Source organism: Rattus norvegicus, chromosome 5 (assembly GCF_021556685.1).
Source record: "Rattus norvegicus strain SHRSP/BbbUtx chromosome 5, alternate assembly SHRSP_T2T, whole genome shotgun sequence".
NCBI lineage: Eukaryota > Metazoa > Chordata > Mammalia > Rodentia > Muridae > Rattus > Rattus norvegicus.
Genome location: NC_141538.1, coordinates 2,048,973 through 2,065,031, shown reverse-complemented (window position 1 = coordinate 2,065,031; position 16,059 = coordinate 2,048,973). Strand labels below are relative to the sequence as shown.

The following is a 16,059-nucleotide window of genomic DNA, read 5'->3' as shown; positions in this document are numbered from 1 at the left end:
AAGAACTGAAGTTGTTGAAGGGGTTTGCCATCCTATAAGAACAATATCAACCAACCAAACCCCTGCCCTCGATCTTCCATGGACTAAACAACCATCCAAAGACTACACAAGGATGAGCCAATGGCTCCATCTGCATATGAAGCAGAGGATATCCTTTTCAGGCACCAATGGGAGCAAATGCCCTTGGTCCTGTCAAGGCTTGATGCCCCAGTGTAGGGAACTGTCAGAATGGGCAGGTTGGAAGGAGTGAGTGGGTGAGTGAGGAACTGCCCTCAGAACAGGAGGCATGAGGGGAAATAATAGCCGGTTTATGGAGGGCAAATCAGGAAAATCATATTTAAAATGTGAATTAAAAAAATCCCCTCCCCCAATGAAAGAAAAAGAAAGAGAAATGGAGAAAGAAAAAGAAAAACAAATGGGGGTACATAACTAAACAGATGCCCACTGGGGATGCGGCGGCGTTATTCCCATGATAGTCAAGCATCTTCTGGGAAACCAAAGTCTTTGGGTTCTGGGGGGAGTATGGTTGCAAAGCTGAAACTTAAAGGAATGGACAGAAGGGCACCACCAGGAGTGGAGCCTGCAGCTTAATTTGACTCAACATGGGAAACCTCACCCGGCCCGGACACAGACAGGATTGACAGATTGATAGCTCTTTCTCGATTCCGTGGGTGGTGGTGCATGGCCGTTCTTAGATGGTGGAGCGATATGTCTGGTTAATTCCAATAAGGAACTAGACTCTGGCATGCTAACTAGTTACGCGACCCCCTGAGCGGTTGGCGTCCCCCAACTTCTTAGAGGGACAAGTGGCGTTCAGCCACCCGAGATTGAGCAATAACAGGTCTGTGATTCCCTTAGATGTCTGGGGCTGCATTAGGGCCACACTGACTGGCTCAGCGTGTGCCTACCCTACAAAGTCAGGCGCGGGTAACCCATTGAACCTCATTCGTGATGGAGATCGGGGATTGCAATTATTCTCCATGAACGAGGAATTCCCAGTAAGTGCTGGTCATAAGCTTGCGTTGATTAATTCCCTGCCCTTTGTACACACCACCCTTCCCTACTACTGATTGGATGGTTTAGTGAGGCCTGATCGGCCCATGGCCCTGTTGGAGGGCTGAGAAGAAGGTCGAACTTGACTGTCTAGAGGAAGTAAAAGTCGTAACAAGGTTTCTGTAGGTGAAACGGTGAAGAAGGATCATTAACGGAGAAGGCCGAGGGGGTGTCTGGTCCTTTCTCGGGCCTGTGTGAGTCCCTCCTCTCAGCTGGAGGCGCGGCCCCGGGTCCCGGTAGCATTCCTGGCACGTGCCACAGCCGGCTGACCAAGTGAGCATTTCAGGAAAGGCGGGGGTCTTTACGGAGCGGTGTGTGGAGTGTGTCTGGTGTGGTCCGTCGAGGGACTTCCTCCATTTTCTCTCTCTCCCTTGCTCCTCTGCCTATGTCCTCGCCTCCAAGCGCCCGCCTCTGCCTCCGCCACTGCTGCAGCCGGCTCAGGCGCCTCCCTTGCCTGTAGGCCAGCCACGGCCCTTGGCGTACTGAGGTCATTCTGCCTCTTTCTGGACCGGCTCCGTGATCTCATCTCGTGTGCCGGGGGGGGGGGGGGGGGAATATGTGATCTCTTCCCGGGCGGTGGCCGGGACACGATCGCTCTCCTCACGGCACCTGCCGCCCCTTCGCCACAGCTCTCCAGCTTTGATGGTGCCAGGGTGGCTCTGTCGAGTGTGGGGGTGCCTGTGCCGCGGATGGGTTTCACGCACCCCGTCCCGCCCCGCCTTCTGGGCCTACCGTGTCCGCCCCGCTCCTGTCCGGGTACTTAGCAGTCGTGTTCCAGCGCAGAGGTTTAAAAACCCCGGGGGGGGGGTGGTCGCCCTACGGCCCATTGGTCGTCTGAGGGAGGGTTGGCGCTTCCAGAGGCGTCGGGGGGGGGGTGCGTTGCGAGCCCCCTCTGGGCGCCCGTGGAATCCCGGCCCGAGCGCCTGACTTGCCCGCCCATTGACTGGCTGCCACTGGGTGCTGGGTTCGCAGTGTCCCATGTCCTATGCGTCCCGCCTTTCCGTTCCCGACCCTGTCTTTTTTTTTTCTTTTCACATGTATCCTTTAGTTTCCGGCTGGCGGGCCTGAGGTGGAGCCGCCTCCCGTTTGGCCCCTCTCTTCCCGTGCAACAGGGGCAGGCGGGGGAGGTGGTGCCATTGTTAGCTCGCATACAAGTCTGCTCACACCCCAGATACCTATATGACTCTTAGCGGTGGATCACTTGGTTCATGCGTCGATGAAGAACATGGCTAGCTGCGAGAATTAATGTGAATTGCAGGACACATTGATCATGGACACTTTGAACGCACTTGAGGCCCCGGGTTCCTCCCGGGGCTACACCTGTCTGAGAGGCGCTTGAGGATCAATCGCTGCCACGCCCCCTGCGGTTTCGTCGCCGTGCGGGGGGGTGGGGGGGGGCGCGTCGCGCAGCTGGGTCTCTGCTTGCAGGGCCTCTTCCTTTGGCCCTCCACCTCCCGAAGTTCAGACTTGGGCGGCGTCCGTTGGTCGTCCACGCCCGGTGGATCTGCTTGAGCCTCGATCTGTGGGCCTCGATCTCCCCGTCCACCGGCGCCAGGAGCCGACCACCCTTCTCGTGGCTCATTCCTGCTCGCTCTGCCGCTCCAGCTCCCGTCCTCGCCCGCTCTCCCCACCTTGGGGACGCATCGGCGTGGGCCAGTCAGGTGCCTGGGCGCGAGAGGGGCCGAGAGGGGCCCGTCATCGCTCCTCCGGTCTGGTGGGAGGCGGGCACCGCCCACTGGGTCGGTGCGTCCTCCGCTGCCAGGCACCCACCAGTGCGCTCAGAGAGAGCGACCTGCAAGGGTCGGACGGGGGAGTCATACCGTACCCGCGGGGGCCGGTCTCAGGTACCTCTCCTCCCCCCCCCCCCCCCCGCCGGGTGCCGACCGCTCGGGCACCAGCCCTTTGCTGACGCGACTTGCTCCTGGGATGTGGGAGCTGGCCGGGATAGAGAGGTCGCAGACCCCAGCCTGGGACCCTGGCGCCCACTTGCTCTCCTCTCCGTCTGTCCGCCCATGACCGCGCGCGCCCTCCTTTCCTCCTTCTCCTCTCAACCGCGACCTCAGATCAGACGTGACGACCCGCTGAATTTAAGCATATTAGTCAGCAGAGGAAAAGAAACTAACCAGGATTCCCTCAGCAACGGCGAGTGAACAGGGAAGAGCCCAGCGCCGAATCCCCGTCGAGTGCCGTGGTGCGGGAAATGTGGCGTATGGAAGACCCACTCCCCGGCGCCGCTCGTGGGGGGCCCAAGTCCTTCTGATTGAGGCCCAGCCAGTGGACGGTGTGAGGCTGGTAGCGGGCCCAGGGGCGCCGGGCCCGGATCTTCCCGGAGTCTGGTTGCTTGGGAATGCAGCCCAAAGCAGGTGGAAACTCCATTTAAGGCTAAATACCGGCACGAGACCTATAGCCAACAAGTACTGTAAGGAAAAGTGGAAAAGAACTTTGAAGAGAGAGTTCAAGAGGGCGTGAAACCATTAAGAGGTAAACGGGTGGGTCAGCACAGTCCGCCCAAAGGATTCAACCCGGAGGCGCGCGTTCGGCTGTGCCAGTGATCCCAGCGGACCTTTCCCGCTCCCCGTTCCTCCTGACCCCTCCACCCGTGCGTCTTTCTCCCTCTCCACGCGTCCCTCCGTCGCCTCGTCCGCTCCTCCCAACAGGGGGGTCGGCGGGCGCTCAGGCGGCGGGCGCGGGGTGCGGTTGGGCGCGTGGTTGGGGCCAGGGGTGGGGTTGGTGGGTGACCGTTCCTTCCCCCCCACCCCCCGTCGGCGACTGGGCTCCCTTCCACCTTGGCTTGGAGGTGTGCCAAAACCGGCTATGGGACTGCTGGGAAGGCCCTGCAGGGAAGGTGACTGGGGGCGGTGCGGCATCACCCGTGGGACCCGGACCACCCCGCCCCAAGTGTTACAGCACATCCTATCCATACAGAAGACACTGACTGACAGACAGACACACACACACACAGACACACACACACACACACACACAAATACATATTTAAATATTTAAAATGATGTTTTAAAAAAACAGTCTTCCTGTTTAACAGAGGTTTAAAGGGAAGTTGGCTGACAGAACGTTTTTGTGTTTTTTTTATTCTCTTTTTTACCAAATAGGAGGTAGATCTGTTGGCCCTTTTATTAAAAGCCAAAGTATTAAGTTGCGAGCTGATGTTTCAACTTTTGCCATCCTGTTCCTTTCAGGAAAACCAGGGAGTGTTGTTTCTTTGGCTTTTCCCTTGTGAAACAAAATGAAAGGAGCTCTACCAGTTGGCCTAGTTTCCCTGTTCCTTTTCCCTCTTCCTTGGTATGCTCGATGAAGTAAAGTAAATAAATGAAGATTCTAGTTATTTATTTGTTTGGGAGACCCGAACCCTCTCTCAAGCGATATTTCCATCCCCCTCCCCTCCACACACACAAGGCCTCCACCCTGTATGTGGGGGGAGGGGGAGGGGTGGACCAGAGCTAGCTGAGAGGGGGTGGGGTGGGGTGGGGCTGGAGAATATGCATTTCCCTGAAGGTCTGTCAGGGAAATACTGCTGCTGCCCTAGCATGCTTTGCTTCAGTGCTGAGCTAGGCGGTGCCTCTTTAGGGGTGGCAAGTTTTCTGCCTGAAATCAGTGAGTGATGATTTCAGCGTGAAAGTCTGATCCCTCCCTGTCCTTTCAGTGCTCTGGCTAATGGCAAATGACAGAAGAAAACCTTAGTTAGACTCACACCCAGCTGTTTGGAAATGGTAATGGAATTGATAGCACACCCTCAGGGAAAGAGGAAGACTCCCTTTGCTCACTCCCAGCCTCGCCCTACCAGCTCTGGATTTCTAAGTAAGGCTGAATCTGGACCATATTCACAGGATTTGGCATTTCTGATTAATGTTTAATGTTTAGTTAAATAAAGCTTGTGAAGGGCTGGAGAGATGGCTCCAAGGTTAAGAGCACTCACTGCTCTGCTCTTTCAGAGGTCCTGAGTTCCAGGCCACAGAAACCATATAGTGGCTCACAACCCTCTGCAAAGGGATATCCCATGTACTCTACTGCCGTGTTTATATGAAAAGGGCTTTAGTATACTCATATAAATGAAAATAAATAAATAAACCTTTAAAAGAATGAAACAAAATGAAACTTACAAAGAAACTGCGCATCTTAAAATGCCAGGCACATCTATCCACTCCTTTTATTTTATTTCGTGTGGTGGTTCCCCTTTTCTTAACCTCGATAGCCCAACTGGGACAGAAGAGCAAACTGTCATCTACCTATCTGGGAGTGGAGTGATTGGATACAGGGAGATGGAACATTTGCAGTTAGTAAAGTTCTGCTGTAGTTTTTTTTTCCTTTCCTTTTTGGAGAGATATCGGGAGGTTTTTTTTGTTGTTGTTGTTTTTTAAAGTACAAATTTTGTTTTCTGTGCAACATTCTGATCATAGTTTATCATCACAAAGCTCTTTCCAGATCCTTCCTCCCCATCCACCACCCCGTTGTACCCCAGGCCTGTCCTTATATGTGGTTGATGCATACCCAGGTGAATCTCCATTGGAGAAAGCACGATATTCCCATCTCCTATGACTGTCAATGGCAGATGACTTAAATGCCAGTGACTTCAGACTTGACTCCATTTTCCCCTTGGAGAACTGGGTTTGGATCTGTTGAATGAAGGCAGGCCCTGGGTTTTGAAACAAACAAACAAACAAAAACACCAAAAAATATTTAAAGCAGGCAACAACTGCCTGCACGCCAAGAGACTGTTGACTCCTCTTTGGAGCTAGTACGATGTGAAACTTGCTTAATAAAGTAGAATCCATACAGCACAAAGGGAACACTTTAACAAATTATGAGGAAGAGAGAGAGAGAGAGAGAGAGAGAGAGAGAGAGAGAGAGAGAGATCTGTTTATCTCCCTCCTCTAGTTTTTCATACTAGAGATTTCATCTTCCTCTGTCTCTGGTGCTGGTGGCTTTACTCCTGGTTTGGGGGGCTTGGGATAGGGATAGGAAGAAAGAAGTCTTGAGTGCTGATTTTAAAGCTCTCTCTCTAAAGCTCTCTCTCTAAAGCTCTCTCTCTAAAGCTCTCTCTCTCTCTCTCTCTCTCTCTCTCTCTCACTCTCCCTCCCTCTCCCTCTCCCTCTCCTCCCTCTCCCTCTCTCTCTCTCTCTACACACAGACACACACACACACACACACACACACACACACACACACTTCCTAGGATGAAAGAAAAAATGAAAAGGAAGGCACCCATGGTGATGCTTGACTTTGATCACACTTTGGTCTCAGCACTGGAGAGGAATATAGGAAGGCTTATCTAGATGCAATGTCTAGTTACGTGCAATAATCTTGGACCTGAACCGAACACCCAGCAGCATTTCCCGCACCCACCCATGTATAAGCTTTTATAAGCTGGACCACCAACACTAGAGCGACAGTGCAGACAGAGACTATTTGGAACTGGACTTCCATTTTGAGTTTTTGTTTCTGTTCTTGTTTTTTTTTTCCTGTCCTGTCCTGTTCTGTCTTGTCCGTCCTGTCTCTCTGTCTGTCTCTCTGTCTCTCTGTCTTTCTGTCTGTAAATCCACACATGTAGTTCTTTCCATGTCTTATATTTCAAAACAAATAATGCTTGTTGTGCTTCTCATTTCATTCAAGGGTACTACTCTCTAGATCAGAGGAGCCCCCTTACAATTCTCCACAGGTAGTGATGACTGGAGTGTTCAGTGCGACTAAGTAGGAATTATATGGTTGCTTCCATTATGCTTGATCTTATCCAAGGTAGGGTGTCGGGGCATGGTTGCCAAGATGGCGAACAACAGACAGTGATTGAAGAGATGGAACAATAACCTACAATTCTCCCTCTCTGTCAACTGTTTCTCTGTCACTCTCTGTCTCTCTTCCCTCCTTCCCTCCCCCATCTCTCAGACCTGAATGAACACTGGAACTAAAGTAAATGTACAGTGAAAAGAAACCAGGTGCGGTGATGCATGTCTTTTATTGCATCACTTGAGGGGTGGAGGTGGGTAGAACCCTGTGAGCAGGATGCAGACCTGATCCAGGTACTCATTTCCAGGGCTTATGTGCAAAGACCCCTGACTCAACTAAAGAAATGAAGAGGAAATTAAAGAAACAGGTATAATTAACTTGGAATAAACCAAACAAACTAAGGAAAAGGAAAGGCAGTATTGGGGTGGCCTGGCTTAGAGAGGAGGGGCAAACATTTATTTGCCAGTGCCTCCTCAGTTGAACACACACACACACACACACACACACAGAGAGAGAGAGAGAGAGAGAGAGAAAGAGAGAGAGAAAGAGAGCAAGATCTGTTAATCTGTTTGTCTCCCTCCCCTAGTTTTTCAGACAGGGTTTCTCTATGAATTCCTCTGTAGACTGGTTGCTCAGAGGGCAAAGCTGCTGGCTGTTAAAGGTCTAGGTAAAACATGAAGGCCTGAGGAAACTGTTAAGGCCTGGATGCTCTTTGAAGGAGGCCTACATCATGTATACATACATACACACATATTCATATATATGAATATGTATATGAATGTGTATACACTCAAGTATCCTTTATTTAATTAGCTTATTTTGAATATATTTTCCATGCTAATCAAAAAGAGGAAATTTTCTTTGGCATTGGATTCTTCTTGAACAAAAATATGGATATAAATAATCACATATTCAGATGTTATGTCTAATATTGAGAAGATATTCCCAGATATGGTGTTAATCCATCATAGTCCATGTGTGAAAACGAAACAGACTTAGTAAGAATTTTGACAAATGGATTTTAAAAACTTATATAGTGTTATTAAGAGCAGTGGTAACATTTTTAACTTGATATTTTATATATTTACATTGCAAATGATATTCCCTTGCCCAGTTACCCACTCTCCCACAACCCACCCCCTGCTTCCATGAAGATGTTTTTCCTCCCATCCACCCATTCACACCTCAATAGCATACCATTCCCCTGCACTGGAGAAAGGAGCATTCACAGGACCAAGGGCTTCTCCTATTGATGCCAGACAATGCCATCCTCTGCTCCATATGCAACTGAAGCAATAGGCTTTTACATGAGTACTATTTGGTTAGTAGTTTAATCCCTAGGAGCACTGGTTAGTCTAGCTGGTTGATATTCTTGTTCTTATGGGTTTGCAAACCATTTCAGCTCTTCCTTTACTCCTTCATTGGAGTCCCCATGGAGTCCGATGGTTAGCTTCAAGCATGCTTGTCTATATCAGTGAGTTTCTAGCAGAGTCTCTCAGGAGACATCCACATCAAGCTCCCATCAGTAAGGACTTCTTGGCATCAGCAATACTGACTAGGTTTGGTGGCTGCATATGTGATAGATCCCCAGATGGGGCAGCATCTAGATGGCCTTTCCTTAAGTCTCTGCTCCACTCTGTGTCCCTATGTTCCCCTCCCTCTTGAGTATTTTGTTCCCCCTTCTAGGAAGGACTGAAGTGTACACATTTTGTTCTTCCTCCTTCTTGAGCATCATATGGTCTATGAATTGTATCTTGGGTATTCCAAGCTTTGGACTAGTATCTACTAACTGGGTTAATTCACTCAGCATGATATTTCCTAGTTCCATCCATTTGCCTATGAATTTCATGAAGTCATTGTTTTTAAAAGCTGAGTAGTACTTCATTGTGCAAATATGCCACATTTTCTGTATCCATTCCTCTGTTGAAGGGCATCTGGGTTCCAGCTTCTGGCTGGAGGACCTCTTCATGTCTGATGTCTCTCTCTCAGACATGCTCAAAAGTTTTTGTCCTGAGTGATTCTAGATTTCCATAAATCTGGATATAGTATTTTGTGTAAAATTATGAAAGCATTTTAATTTAAATAAAGCAAAAGTTAAAACTATGGATAAATTCTCTTCTAGCTTAATCTTTCCTTGGTTATTATCAGTATCTAAGATACATGCTGGGTGACAACAGCAAATTAAGAATTACCCTGCAGTCCCTTAACCATTTTCTATGTATCTGTGGTGTTGTGTGTTGTAAGAATGTTGGTGGATGTGAGTGTGTGGTGCATGCCTGTAACTGTGTGGCTTTACCCATCTGTGCATGTGTTTTTGGAGTTCTGAGAAGGATTTCAAGTGTCTTCTTTATTGCTGCTCACTGTTCTTGACATAAGTTCTCTTGTTGAACTAGAAATTCAGTGTGGGTTTGGAGAACTGGTCAGCGAGCCCTCAGGATTCAGAGGTAATAGTTATGTGTAGCTATCCCCTATGCCTGGCATTATGTATACATGCTGAATATTCACACCCAGGTCCATATGTTTCTACCCACTGAGCAATTTCCCAGTCCTAGTGTGGTGAATGTTTGCTTAAGATTTGAAAACAGATCTTAATTATTTTCTGTTTTTGCTTTTGTTTGTAATTTTCCATAGATCACTCTGCAGGTGGATATTATAAAACACACCTGAATAGACCAGAAAATAAAAATAGGAGTAGATGCATTACAAGCAATTCTATAAAACCGTATTTTGCATACTCACCTTTTGAAGCACAGTTGATATTTCTGGGTTTGCCTGTTATATAGACAGCATAGTTTGATATAAGGACAGTTTAGACTCTTTAAATAGAAAAGGAATAAGAGAGATACATCTCTTGAAATAGTATAGAGAATTTGATACTTTATCACATGATAATTAAAACTGAGCCACATAGCCTTCAGCAGAGGAAATGAGGGAGAAGTGTGTATGTACCTTTTGCAGCACAGTCTCTGGAATAAAACAAACAGGGACATTTAAATAAATACATAGCAGTGTTTAAGACTTCATTTCTCTTCCAATATTTGCAATTACATAGTCAAACATTATATCTTGGAGTCATAGATTACTGTGCTATCTAGAATTGCACGATGAGGATAGCATAGTGGCAGTATAGCAAAATAACTGATAGGAAAAGCAGAGCAGTCACTGCATTAGGATTCATATGAATTGCATTTCCTCCCTGCTGGGAACTAAGCAACAATGGGTAAAACTGCACAAGTACCTCTGTAGTAATTTGGTGTCTTGGGGTTACGTCCAGAGGATATACAGCTGGAGCACATGGTGTTCAATTTATTTTAGTTTGTCTGATTTAAAATGTGATTGCTGTTAGTAAACATTTTTGTGAAGATTGCTTGAAATTTATTTGCACTTTATTAGAAATTGTAGAATCATATTTATAATTTTCAGTCCTGGGGGTACTGGTAGTTGTACATGGGGAACAACTAAGTCAGCAAATGTTTAAGTCAGACAATGCTGACGAAAAGAACATGGGATACCACAGTTACAGCTGCCTAAGAACTGATAACCGCAACCTAAGGGAAGAGTTTCTTCCCTCAACCTTGACTCCTTTAAGACATTGGCTTCAGCATCAGACAGGCCTTGGCAAGTTTGATCCTGAGTAAGGGCATAGAACTAGTGTTCCAGTTATTCCTTTGTCCAGGTCTTTCAGACAGCCTTGGGCAGTCCTGACTCCCCACATTAACAGGTACTTCATAGTATTCATAAGACTTTCCAGCTGGATGTGACTTTTGAATTTTCTTTCATAAGCAGGGAAGTGTTAGATCACAGTCCTGTCTAACTGGCTGCTTTCCTCAAACTTGCCATTCCCTTTGTAACCTCTCAATATAATTGATAAGCAACATATTCTGTGGCCTTGTAGTCTCTCTGTCCCTTTCATCTGATTCCCAGGCCCCAAAAACCTTTCATGGTAACTCTGCCTCCACCTTTTTTCTTTCTGTGATTCATCTATTAGTCTGGATCACAAGGTATATATCCTACCCAAAAAAAATCATACGATTGAGAAACACCAAAATCCTATAATTTCTTGGAAATTAAAAATCCTCACTCTCCTCTTTTTGTCTTTAGTATCCCATCATGGTTATATGTGGCCATGATGCAATAAATCACTTCATACCCAAGGACTTAAGCATGTTTTCCCTTCAGGACACTCGACACACAATATATGTGCTGCAGTAAAAATAAAAACAACAAAACAAAACAAAAAACCCTACAGAACTTGTTCCCAGTTATACCCTAGCTGTCTCACTCCCTTAATATTTCTGGTGCCATTGGAAATAGTAATAATTTATCTCAGTGGCTCCATGCTGCCCCATCTACTTTCTGACACACTATTCTTACCAACACGGCACTCTGTCCGGCTGCTCCTCCCTCATCCATAGCCCTCTTGGTTGGGTTTCCACCACGCAGGCATACACATCCCAATTCTTTGGCTGGCCCATGCATCTGGCCCCCATACACTCTCTTAAACTCAATTAAGTTGCATTATGAAAGAACATATCAAACAATATTTTCTGATGCAATTGATAAGATATAATTTGCCAAACTAGATGGCACAAAATCCTGTACACACCCATCTCTTGAGAATAGTCATAACAATAGACATAACAATATGTACAGAGAGACATCTAAACATCTACTGCCATGTTCTTTGTGCTCTCACATTCTCACTCTGGCTTCCTATGCCTCTCTAAAACTTTTCTCCCACCCATCCTTCCTTCTTATTCAATGACAGGCCTGGTTCTATCCTGTACTTCCCTTCACCTTAATAATGACATCAATCTACTCTTTTACCCTTTTAATTAAAAAAAAAAAACAAAAACTTTTTTCTCAAGTATAAGTTGAGCGCAACTATTATCATTCTGTAATTTAAAAGTATAAGATGTACCTAACACCCAGCCCAACTTTTATCAGTTAAACAGAACATTTAGATATATTTTAGCTTTTAAAAGGCTTAAAATGTCTCTGCCCCCAGACCCTGTGAGAGAGAGACCCAACCGCCTGGTCAGGTGGGCACTCCTGAGGCTGCAGAGCGGAAGAGACCACCAACACTGCTCACCCCTGCCCATATCCCTGGCCCAAGAGGAAACTGTATAAGGCCTCTGGGCTCCCGTGGAGGAGGGCCCAGGAGTGGCAGGACCCCTGCCTGAGACACCACCAGAACCTGAAGGAAACAGACCAGATAAACAGTTCTCTGCACCCAAATCCCGTGGGAGGGAGAGCTGAACCTTCAGAGAGGCAGACAAGCCTGGGAAACCAGAAGAGACTGCTCTCTGCACACACATCTCAGACGCCAGAGGAAAAAGCCAAAGACCATCTGGAACCCTGGTGCACTGAAGCTCCCGGAAGGGGCGGCACAGGTCTTCCTGGTTGCTGCTGCTGCAGAGAGCCTGTGGGCAGCACCCCACGAGCGAACTTGAGCCTAGGGACCACAGGTAAGACCAAATTCTCTGCTGCAAGAAAGCTGCCTGGTGAACTCAAGACACAGCCCCACAGGAGCAGCTGAAGACCTGTAGAGAGGAAAAACTACACGCCCGAAAGCAGAACACTCTGTCCCCATAACTGACTGAAAGAGAGGAAAACAGGTCTACAGCACTCCTGACACACAGGCTTATAGGACAGTCTAGCCACTGTCAGAAATAGCAGAACAAAGTAACACTAGAGATAATCTGATGGCGAGAGGCAAGCGCAGGAACCCAAGCAACAGAAACCAAGACTACATGGCACCATCAGAGCCCAATTCTCCCATCAAAACAAACATGGAATATCCAAACACACCAGAAAAGCAAGATCTAGTTTCAAAATCATTTTTGATCATGATGCTGGAGGACTTCAAGAAAGACGTGAAGAACTCCCTTAGAGAACAAGTAGAAGCCTACAGAGAGGAATCGCAAAAATGCCTGAAAGAATCGCAAAAATCCCTGAAAGAATTCCAGGAAAACATGTGGGGTTGAAAAGGCTTGGCCAGGTCTGCCATTACAAAACTAATGCTGGGATAAAAACAACATAATACACAAAATAAAAGCCATAGGGATCTAAACTTGTGGGGCATTAAACTTAAAATTGGTAAAACAAAGTCCTTTGAGAGATGTTTTGAGATTAAAAACAAAAAATGTTTTCTATATTTGGGATGAGGGAAAGTACAATGACACAGGGTATATAGATTTCATATGATCTTGCTTTGTGTATAAGCATGCAAATGACTATATTTCAATCATTATAGTTCTCTATGTCCTCTTTGGGAGAAATCAGAATAAGGAAGATGTGGGAGATTGAGAAATTACATACTAGATTAAAGATCATAAAACAGAGGTTGAAAGCATCTTTAATTCAAAACAGGAAACCCTCAGAAGAATACAATCTGTAATTTACTATAGTAAAATCAAAAAATGTAGTTCCAGTTAGAATGGTTCCACAGGAGCTTGAGAAATTAGGATGGCAGCTCATAGGCATGTAATATATTGAAATAAGAATACAGATTCTGCTTATTAATCCTAAATAAAAGCAATGCCATACAATAGGTTGTGTTGTAATTTTATTTGGAAAATTTGATACAGTGTAACATTGGTAAATGTTACAATGGCTTTCTGCCTTGAGTTCTGAGGAGGATAATGCTGAGATTACACATTTATTAGAAATGAAGGCTATCTTAGATATACCTTTAAAGATTAAAACTGATGATGCTTAGCAATAGAGGTTCATTAAAATACAATTTCATGGGCATTATGGCATGAAGCCTATTCCAGATGAAGTTTACAATCCTACAGGTTAAGCCTTTATAAAAAGGCCTAACAATGTTTTGTTGTTGAAATAGGCTATAAATAGAAGTCCTTCAAACACTCAGAAAATATGGCACTTAAACATAATTTTATTAATTTAAGAACTTTGTTGATATTGAAACTGAAAGATACCTGTTTGATTTAGTGTAGCCATTTCTTTTTTTTTTTCTCTCCATCTTTATTTACTTGGGTATTTCTTATTTACATTTCAATTGTCATTCCCTTTCCTGGTTTCTGGGCCAACATCCCCCAACTCCTCCTACTTCCCTTCTATATGGGTGTTCCCTCCCCATCTCCCAGCCATTACCACCCCCACAACAATCACTTTAACTGTGGGTTCAGTCTTCGCAGGACCAAGGGCTTCCCCTGCCACTGGTGCTCTTACAAGTCTATTCATTGCTACCTATGCAGTTGGAGGCCAGGTTCAGTCCACGTATAGTCTTTGGGTAGTGGCTTAGTCCCTGGAAGCTCTGGTTGGTTGGCATTGTTGTTCATATGGGGTCATGAGTCCCTTCAAGGTCTTCCAGTCCTTTTTCTGATTCCTTCAATGGGGGTCCCGTTCTCAGTTCAGTGGTTTGCTGCTGACATTTGCCTATGTATTTGCCATACTATGGCTGTGTCTCTCAGGAGAGATCTACATCCGGTTCCTGTCGGCCTGCACTTCTTTGCCTCATCCATCTTATCTAGTTTGGTGGCTGTATATGTATGGGCAACATGTGGGGCAGGCTCAGATGGGTGTTCCTTCAGTCTCTATTCTAAACTTTGCCTGCCAAGGGTATTCTTGTTCCCCTTTTAAGGAGTGAAGTATTCACATTTCGGCCATCCTTCTTGAGTTTCATGTCTTCTGTGCATCTAGGGTAATTCGAGCATTTGGGCTAATATCCACTTATCAATGAGTACAGACCACGTGTGTTTTTCTGTGAGTGGGTTACCTCACTCAGGATGATATTTTCCAGTTCCATCCATTTGCCTATGAATTTCATAAAGTCATTGTTTTTGATAGCTGAGTAGTATTCCTTTGTGTAGATATCCCACATTTTCTATATCCATTCCTCTGTTGAAGGGCATCTGGGTTCTTTCCAGCTTCTGGCTATAATAAATAAGGCTGCTATGAACATAGTGGAGCAAATGTCTTTGTTATATGTCGGAGCATCTTTTGGGTACATGCCCAAGAGAGGTATAGCTGGGTCCTCAGGTAGTTTCCAATTTGCTGAGGAACCTCCAGACTGATCTCCAAAATGGTTGTACCAGTCTGCAATCCCACCAAAAATGGAGGAGTGTTCCTCTTCCTCCACATCCTTGCCAGCATCTGCTGTCACTTGAGTTTTTGATCTTCGCCATTCTCACTGGTGTGAGGTGGAATCTCAGGGTTGTTTTGATATGCATTTCCCTTATGACTAAAGATGTTGAACATTTCTTTAGGTGTTTCTCAGCCATTCGGCATTCCTCAGCTGTGAATTCTTTGTTTAGCTCTGAACCCCATTTTTTAATAGGGTTATTTGTCTCTCTGCAGCCTAACTTCTTGAGTTCTTTGTATGTTTTGGATATAAGTCGTCTACCGGTTGTAGGATTGGTATACATATTTTCCCCATCTGTTGGTTGATTTTTTGTCCTTACAACACTGTCCTTTGCTTACAGAAGCCTTGCAGTCTTATGAGATCCCATTTGTTGATTCTTGATCTTAGAGCATAAGCCATTGGTGTTTTATTCAGGAAATTTTCTCCAGTGCCCATGTGTTCAAGATTCTTCCCCACTTTTTTTCTATTAGTTTGAGTGTATCTGGTTTGATGTGGAGGTCCTTGATCCACTTGGAGTTAAGCTTTGTACAGGGTGATAAGAATGGATCAAGTGCAGCCATTTCTTAAGAATGAGAATCTTTAAAGCTGTACCTTGCTTAGACCCTAGATGTTAGACAATAGACCAAAAAGTACAGAAAGCACATTCCCACCCACTGTCTTGGAAGGTACCCAAACATAAAACAGACGGTTTAGATCGTATTTACTGCAGGGCAATTACAAGGCAAGAAACATTTCCGGGAAGCTGACTGACCACTATAGATTGTGCTGCAGGATGAAAAACATATATCAAGTTAGATGTCCTTGGTACTGACATAGCTGCTGACATAGCTACAGCCTTGTCCTGGGAACACCAGGAGAGAAACATCTGCCAAGTCAGATATCCTTGGTCCTTGTCCTGGGAACCCCAGGATGGAAAAACATATATCAAGTCAGACATCCTTGGTACTGAAATGGCTGTATTGATATGGTTGCATCCTTTTCTCCGAAACTCCAGAACAAGAACATCTGCCTCGTCAGATATCCTTGGCACCAAAATAGCTGAGCTAATGAAACTGTGTAACCTTAAATGATTGTATAAGCTGTATATTTCTGCTGGTCTGGGCTCTTCACATTCCTCCTGAGTGAGGACTGTGTCAAGCCCCAGTGCATTGGTATCC

The 16,059-nt window shown here is 46.0% G+C and overlaps 1 non-coding gene and 1 pseudogene across 1 annotated transcript; both read left to right on the top strand.

Moving 5' to 3' along the window:
- Nucleotides 1-309: 309 nt before the first annotated feature.
- On the top strand, nt 310-1,204 carry LOC148005559 (18S ribosomal RNA; annotated as a pseudogene; the record flags this gene model as incomplete).
- Nucleotides 1,205-2,234: 1,030 nt separating this feature from the next.
- Nucleotides 2,235-2,387, top strand: LOC148005558 (5.8S ribosomal RNA). The gene has a single exon (XR_015621643.1). It is a non-coding gene; the product is annotated as a 5.8S ribosomal RNA (ribosomal RNA).
- Nucleotides 2,388-16,059: the final 13,672 nt, after the last annotated feature.